Below are 8,564 nucleotides of genomic sequence, written 5' to 3'. Positions count from 1 at the left end.
GCCCTGGCCCGGTGCCACGCAGCCTCAGGTCCCCGGCCTGCTGCCAGGCGAGGGGCGCAGACTCAGGTCCCCCATCCCAGCGCCGGGACAAGGGGTGTGGCTCAGGTCCTTCACCCTGGCCCGGCACCACACACCCTCAGGTCCCTGCTGATCACTCATTACAGGTCGTTACGGGAACCCTGCCTCCGCTGTGGGTGCAGACATCTTGTGTTACGGGAACCCTGCCTCCACTGTGGGCGCAGCCATCTTGTGATGGCGTGACAGAGTGAGGGTCAATTTGCATATTACCTCTTTATTATATAGGATTGGTAGCTGCTATTTCCTTTCCTTGACATTGTCTCACAGTTAACAAATTCTGTTCTTCTTAAAAAAAACACACACACACAAAAAAAACAGTTTTTTCTTTCTGTTTCATTTGGAGAATTTTATTGCTATGCCCTTCATTTCAAGATTTATCATTTATTTATTTATTATTTATTTGTTTGTTTTTGGTAATGTTGAATTGCTCTTAACCTCATACAATGTATTTTTCATTTTTAATGTTATATTTACATATCTATAGTTTGATGTGTGTTGGAAGCACCCATTATCTTTACTATCTGAGAAGTGTAAACAAGGAGCCCAGAATGCTGGTGAACCTTGAGCTCTGGCAAAGGTCAGAGCTATGCACCAACTGTTTAGTCGAGACAATGGTAGCTGAAGCAATTTCCCGACCAGTGTTGGAAGCACCCATTATCTTTACTATCTGAGAAGTGTAAACAAGGAGCCCAGAATGCTGGTGAACCTTGAGCTCTGGCAAAGGTCAGAGCTATGCACCAACTGTTTAGTTGAGACAGTGGTAGCTGAAGCAACTTCCCGACCAGATAGTCATGTAAATCCTTACTGATAAGATAGTCTGTTACTGGAAATTGCCTGCCTAAGGGCTATAGGTATATCCCAAACTGAATAAAAGGATGGCAAGGCCTGAGCACAAGCGGAGTCCTTCCTCTTGCGTTGGGCTCCCGCCTGGCCCTCCAGTTTCCAAATTATTATTTCTTGTCTCATCTCTGTCGTTTGCGTGCAGCCCTTCTCCAAAGCCCAAACCCTGAACCACGCAGGACGTGGGTCATCACAGATGTGGATCTTTGTTATATATTTCATTTCTTCTCTATGAGGTTCATGTTTTCCTTTACTTTTTTCGGAATAGGTAGTACATTTATTATAATTATGCAATGTCCTTGTGGGCTAATTCAATCATCTGTATACTTTCTGGTTTTTTAATTTATTTAAAAAATGTATATTTTTATTAATTTCAGAGAGAAAGGGAGAGGGAGAGAGATAAAAACATAAATGTTGAGAGAGAATCATTGATCAACTGCCTTTTACACACCCCACACTGGGGATCAAGCCTGCAACTGGGGCATGTGCTCTTACCGGGAATTGAACTACAACCTCCAGGTACGTAGGTCTATGCTCAACCACTGAGCCATGCCGGCCAAGCTGTTTTTTTCTATTGACTTCTTTTTCTCCCACTTTTTTGCATGCCTGTACTGTTGGTTGGCTGCTAGACATTAATTGTATGCCTTATGTGTTGGATTTTCTTATATTCTTTTACATAGAGATGGTTTTGTTCTGGGAAATAATTAGCATATCAGTATAATCCTTTTGAGACTTCCTTCTGAGCTTTGTTTAAGGTCTAATTTTATCCCTCTATTGATGCAATAACTTTCTGACGAGTTGAAACAGTGTTCCAGGCATTAGAGGGTTTTTCACCTTAGATGGTGACATCGTAACTATTCCCAGTCCTATTGTTCTGTCAAATTATTTCTTTAATTTTTTTCCCTCTTGGGTAGTTTCCACACACACTTGTGCAAAACTGCACTCAGACAAAGACTTGAGTTGACCCCTGTGAAGCTATCTGAACCTTTCTTTTGTGCAACTCCCTCCTCTCTATGATTTTGCTCCACAAATTCAAGCTGACTTAATTTCCCTAAACTCCAAACTTCATCTCCTCAATTCAGTTCTTCAAGCTCTGTTTTGTTTCCCACTCTGTTTGGTCTGCAAATTCTGTTTAGCTGGTACACTGGGGCAATCATAGAGCTCACCTTGTTTTTGCTCTTCTTTCAGGAAATAGACTCCTGTAGTTTTTCTTGTTCTATGTCTGGAAGCTGTTGTTTTCAATATTTTGCTCAATTATATAGTTGTTAAAAGTGAACCGTTAAGTCTTGATGTGATTATTCCATCATGAACAGATATGGAAACTTGAAGGAATAGCTTCCAAATTATGTTTAGGAAAAGGCTGGTTCCCAGTGTATAGGTTTGCTTAAATATTACAGAATTTCTATAGCAGAATAAATCTGTCCAAAGATATAGAAAACATTTTAAAAATAACTAAAGTTAATTTTTTCTACAAAAGAAACAATGCAATATAGTATAATTCTAGGAAATAATACATATTTCCATATTGAAAAGTTATAGTTAATCACTATAACAAATAATTCATCTGGTTAATAATAAGAGTGTCTTTTTCCACTAAGAATCAATTTTAAGGTCTACTGACATGAAAGAAAATTCATACACTATCTTAGTCTTCTTAAAAGCTATAAAGTGTAACAACTGGCTCATTTGGGACCTCTGTGCTAAATTAGTTAGAAATTGATTAAATAAATCATCTTCTAAAACAACCTTACCAAAGCACTGTATTAAATTTTCATCTAGAATATCTATGATTGTTTGTTTTCATTTTAACAAACATAGATTTTATAAATTATAAGAAATCAGGTCACTTTGCATTTCAATGTGTGATGAATATATTAACAATACACATATAATCAGATTATAGGTGATATGTTATAGTCAAGTATCTACAAATATCTTATTTTTCACAGAGAAGACCTTACTCTTAAAGTAAGATTCACATGCAATTAATGAGATAAGCCAAATATTAACCATTTGGATAAAAACTAGAATGTGGAGTATGTTATCACAAAGTATCTCAAGTACAGTGAATAATGGCGATTTAGATTAAAACTAACATAGAAATATGTTATCACAAAAGCATCTACATTTTCTGAAGAAATATTCAATTTTATAACGAGGCATGCTTATGTTAATACATTAAGAGCAGTCACTGGTATTAGTCTAAGTCACTCAAACTAATGAGTGTGAGTATGATTTACCTACTCCATTCTACATCTTACTTTTTTATTGTTTTAATTACAAGTATTTATTGATGGATCAGAGAATACAGTTTTAATGAAGCAATAAGGCACAACCATGGATTAAAACAGTTTGTGACACAGCCAAAGGGAGAAAAAAAAGCATAATCTTATGAACTTTAAATATGCAAGTCAAGGAGCCTTTGAAGTACCTCTCTAACATATCAGCATCAGACAATTATTTCCTTTTATACCATTTCTATACTCCATCACTTAATCACAAAGTCAGACTGATCTTTTACCAAGAATTTCTCAGTCATTTATACTTGAGTCATCCAGCCTGGCCACCTCTCTATTCCACACTCTTCCCAACCCCTTTTCAGTGGTATTATTTTATTATTATTATTAGCAATTTCCTTCCTAAAGTATTGTGTATATATCTTGGGTAGCCTTCCAAAGCAAGGAAACCAGCAAGCGAGCTATGAGTCAGACTGAATCAGCCAAGGGCAGTTGTAAGGATAAACAGACTCATAAAGACAGATGTTAAGATGACAACAGCCTGATTCAATGAAGTCTATACAAAGGTGACTTAGGCAGAAAAGTTGTGTTGGCTGGTGCAGAGGCCTGTAATGCCACCTGAGCTGTGCCAGTGTCACACTCCTTGTTTCTAAGGAGTGGTCTAAGGGAGGAGCTCCGAAATCAATGTAAGTAGGCTGCTTATGACACAGTACATTCAAAGGTTTGGACCTATATTAGGAGGTGACTATGGCTTTCAGCATTAACATTTGCTGAGTGTAAAATTCATAGAGAAATTTGTGCAAAACTTCAAGTACAATCTTTACATCTCTTGGACTGGGAATAAGTAGGTACTTCTGTAACACTAATCTTTCTGTTTAGAAATATGAAAGCACATAACACAGGTATAAACTGTGCTGCGGAGGTGGGAATAGATGAGACTTTTAGAGTGCTCAGCCTCCTCATTCAACAATCCATGAGAAAGTCTCCAAGCATATTGTCAGAGCAGCCACTGTGGTGGAGACAGTGTGTCAAAACTAAGCAAACCTGCTGGCATATGGCTATTTTCTGAAAAATCAACACTGTACTAACAAGAGTAGCCATGTAGGTATGTATGTTGAGAATCAGAGGCCAGAGGCAGAACAACTTGGGCAAGTCAAAGAAAAGACTTTGCTCTACACCTCTCACCAAGGCCACCAACTTTCAAGAAGAACATCTCCAACCTAGTGTCCTTTGATGACAAAGCAGAGTCCAAGGGATCAAGACAAGATCACACTCTTCTGAGAAAAGTGTGTTTATTGCAAAGCTCCTGGAGAGGCAACATCCCAGAGCCCTATTTAGGAGGACTGTAATGGTAATTCAAAACTGCCAGTCCACTGAACTATCCTGACAAGTCAGAAATACATTGAACAGGCACAGCTTGGGGTGCCAAGTAGAACAGGGGGGATTAAAGCTTAATGAAAAGCCAGGAGACTGAAAGACAAAGTGGATGATATATTGGGTAAAAAAAAAATTAGAAAGCAAACATCATATGAAAAAGAATGGAGGAGCATGCCAAAGCCTTATTGGAGGGAAGGAAGCATGGCTATAATCTACATCCAATGAAAGTTATTCTGGCTGGTTCTTGACATAATTCCTTCTCTCATTTTCTCAGATGAGGTGCATATGTAGCATTCAGCTGCCAAATGAGGTGGGGTTAAGGTGGGGAGAATATTTAGAAATGGAAACAACTGATGAATCATACAGAACAGATATAGACCAGGTATAGCATTCGGTAATGCCCTTTTTATACACATAAGGCAGGTTTATGTTGGAAGAACATATCGGGGGTTGTCATGCACTAGCAGTAGTACTTTGGGAGAAGGTGAATGCTGGGGTGGAGGAGGGGCTGGTGGACAGGAATATACCTTACTTCTTATGCTTCAAACACACATGCCACCAACACAACCTTAATTAAATTAGTCAAATCCTATATATTAATGCCATTATTATTATTTTATTAACTTTCAAAATATAGAGTGCTTATATTGTAGGACAACTGTTATTTAAATGCTCACCACCTGCCAGAATTTGCATTAAGCACTTTATATCCATTTTTTTCTAGTTATTCTTTACACAAAACTGAAAGTTGGAGATTTTTATACTGCTTTTAGAAAGGAAGCTATAAACAAGAGAGCTTAACTATTTTCATTAGTTTTTGTTATAAATGACAATTTTAGGTGAGATTCCAATTTTTCCTGCCTGCACAGAAATATTGTTTTAATAGATCATCTCAAAATGTCTGCCTCTTTTGATATTCTAGAGTTACATATGATAATATAAGCCAAATTTGCCTAACTACTAGCTGTAAAGTCAGATGCTTCTTAGATTACCATCTTCTGGTTTTATTCTATGGTGATTGTGACCCAGTTACTAAAATAATTCAGGATCCCCTTAGTGTTTTTAATGCTGCATCATGGTCATCAGATCATTAAACTAATTTTGCCAAATTGAGAAAACTTCACATTCATTTCATTGATTTATATTCTACTTAATTTCAAAAATGTGAAACAAATTACATTGCTTATTTGATCTAAAAAGTTTTCATTCTCTTTCAATATAAGAATTTCACTTAAATAGCCCATAAAATTTGCTACCATTTCCTTAAAGACTCAAGCATTAATGTATGATGTTAAAATAATTCATAATGTAGGGTTCTTGAGTAGGTCTTCATTAATTCTGTGGGCTTACATACAAAATTCTCTCTGTGTGTAATTTATGGAGTACTTTCTATGTGGTAGACATTGCTAAAAAGTTTTTAACATACTGTAAACACTAAATTACTTAATTTTAAAGCAATAGGGACAATTAAGAAATTTTAAGAATATATCTGAATATTTAGAAATGAAAATAACTGATGAATCATACAGAACAGATATCTTTGCTCACAAGTAGATTATGTTGAGTATTAAATTATACCCTTGATAGATTTCATCAGTTGAATTTATGTGCTTTGTTCAATGATTGGAATTCTAAAAATAAAGATCCAAAATACTAAAAACTTATAAAACCTGGCCTCAACACAAAATCTAAACTCAGCTTTTGTAGAGAGGAGGGGTAATCTTCCAGCCAGCAAGCAGCCATGATCACCATCTTCTGGTTTTATTCTATTATTGGCTGAATATAGATTGATGTACTTGTCTCCACTGTACCAATGTATAATGCATGAACACGATTACTGATGTAATTTAGAAACAGGATGCCTTTAATCTTCTGCTCAGATCAATCAATTACAGTACATAGGTTATAGACTGTCCTATAATTTTACACTAAATCCTTAATAGAACTAATCTTAGAGCTAAATGAGGTTGGGGAAAATTCAAAGCCCACAGAGATTGCTCATATGAACACAGACAACTGAACTTTAACCATCATGCATTTAATTTCCAAGGACAAACAAACAGAGGCTACTCTAAAGATTGTAGAGAAAGAATACTTCAGAGAGCAATATGCCACTTTTCTGTTTGAAGAAACCACTTTTCTACTCTTAACGTGAAATTCGGGGGTTTCCAGACTGAAAAAAATCTGTGAAAGTTAATATCAGATTCATAACTAGAGCCATTATGCACAGTTACTCTGCATGTCAAGGCATCTTGCCATGTGACAGGTACATGTTGTGTTTCAAACGGCATTCGGAAATGCCTATTTCCCTTTAAAGCAACATTCACCCAATTTACACATGGTTTGATAAACGTATTTTTATATGACTTTGACATGACTTACTGTTGTGTTATAAATGCCTTTTTAGTGCACATGAAAACTTAATTACAACCCACACAATATGTGGTTTGTTCAGTTTTCTCTGGAGTCCTTGATGCATTTTGGGAGCAATGCATTTGAGCTTGGATTTACCTAAGAAGCAAAGTAGAAAAAGAAGGTGTTTTAGAAATTGGATGCAAAGAGCACTCTGTGTTTCTGTGGGTATACAGTGAAGACAAGTAGTGCATATGAATATATCGGTGCCACTTGCCTGAGTTGGCAGTTCTATTGTATGTTGCTGGTGTAGGCAGAGAGCAGTTGCTACAGTTGCTAAAGGCAGAGCCAGTGTCAGCACCATGGATAGCTTCCTTCACACTTTTAGCGCCTGGGAGAACAGTGCTGTTTAAAGCCCAGCTGCAGCAAGTGAAAGGGGTGACAGAAAGATCTACTAAAAGGGGGAGTAAATAAAGCCATGCACAGGAGGAGCGTGTCTTTTTCTATTCCGAGAGAGGAACCTGCACAGATTCAGGGAAGCTCAAGCTATTATAAGAGCCCGAAGTTGCTATATATTGCTTCTTTTTAAGTAAAGCTAATTACCTGGGAAATTCAACAGTTCAAATTCAGGCAATGTCTCAGCTTTCTAATTCATTTTCATTGCTCTGATATGAAATAATAAGAACTGCTTAGGTTCTTGTTTTTGTTTGGATTTTTTATCTTTAGATGGTGTTTTCTGGAACGTAAAATAAGTCATTTTATTTATTTCCTCGATATTTATTGCCGTCTTCATGATTCACTTTCCTAATGTCCCCCTCCCGCTTGGACCCTCTCAGTTCCATCCTCTTTTTTAAAAAAAAATTCAGATTTGAGGTTGAAACTGAGAAAATATGAATTTGACTATTTCAGGGCACAGAAACCCCCAAAACTTTATCATGCAACTGCATGTTTGGACAGGGGGGCTCTGAATCCTTTATTCCCAGCTGGAGAGGAGGTTGGTCCGCATTCTAGTTCTGTAGGTTGTAGTGGTGGCAATTTCCATTGGAAGAAGGGGCATGGAGAGAGGCTGACTATTGGGTTAAAGGGGGAGAATAATATCAATGAAGCCAAAAGAAGCAAGAAAAACTAGAACAACAACTTAGAAAACAACTCCTCCTGGCATGGCTTGTCACATTTGATTTGCTAAGTTTCCAGGAGGACTATTTGGGCAGAAGTGTGTGTACTTATATGACGAGACGAGATTCCTGAGTAGGTGTGCTCTGAGGAGCAAAAGGGAAGAGGACTCGATTCTGCCCCTTGAAGCCTTCCCCACCCTAAATGAGAAGATTCCGTAGGAATGGTGGAAGAGATCAGACCGTGTGCCTAGTGTGTTCAGGACATGAGTGGCATGGGAGGCCACACCAAGGCTGGTAACTCTTAGCCCCACCCACCTTTTGTTCCTTCCCCCTGGCGCCCAGGCTCTCCCTTTTCGAACTCTTGCTTTGTTTTGTACCACTTGCTCGCACGGTCTTTGGCCTTCTCATCTTCCTGGCAGCCTCTGGCACCGGGAGACAGAGTCACCCCCCAACCTTGCATCTCCTTAAGGGCTCAAGCAGTGAAACTGGGCATGCCCGGAGGCAGCGCCAGTCTTCAGACTTCGGCAGGCGCGGCTTCGCGCCGGGCAGGGACCATGGTTCCAGT

This window comes from Myotis brandtii, unplaced genomic scaffold, assembly GCF_000412655.1.
Source record: "Myotis brandtii unplaced genomic scaffold, ASM41265v1 scaffold125, whole genome shotgun sequence".
Taxonomy (NCBI): Eukaryota; Metazoa; Chordata; class Mammalia; order Chiroptera; family Vespertilionidae; genus Myotis; species Myotis brandtii.
The sequence above is the reverse complement of the archived record's forward strand: the minus strand, read 5'-3'. Positions refer to the sequence as shown.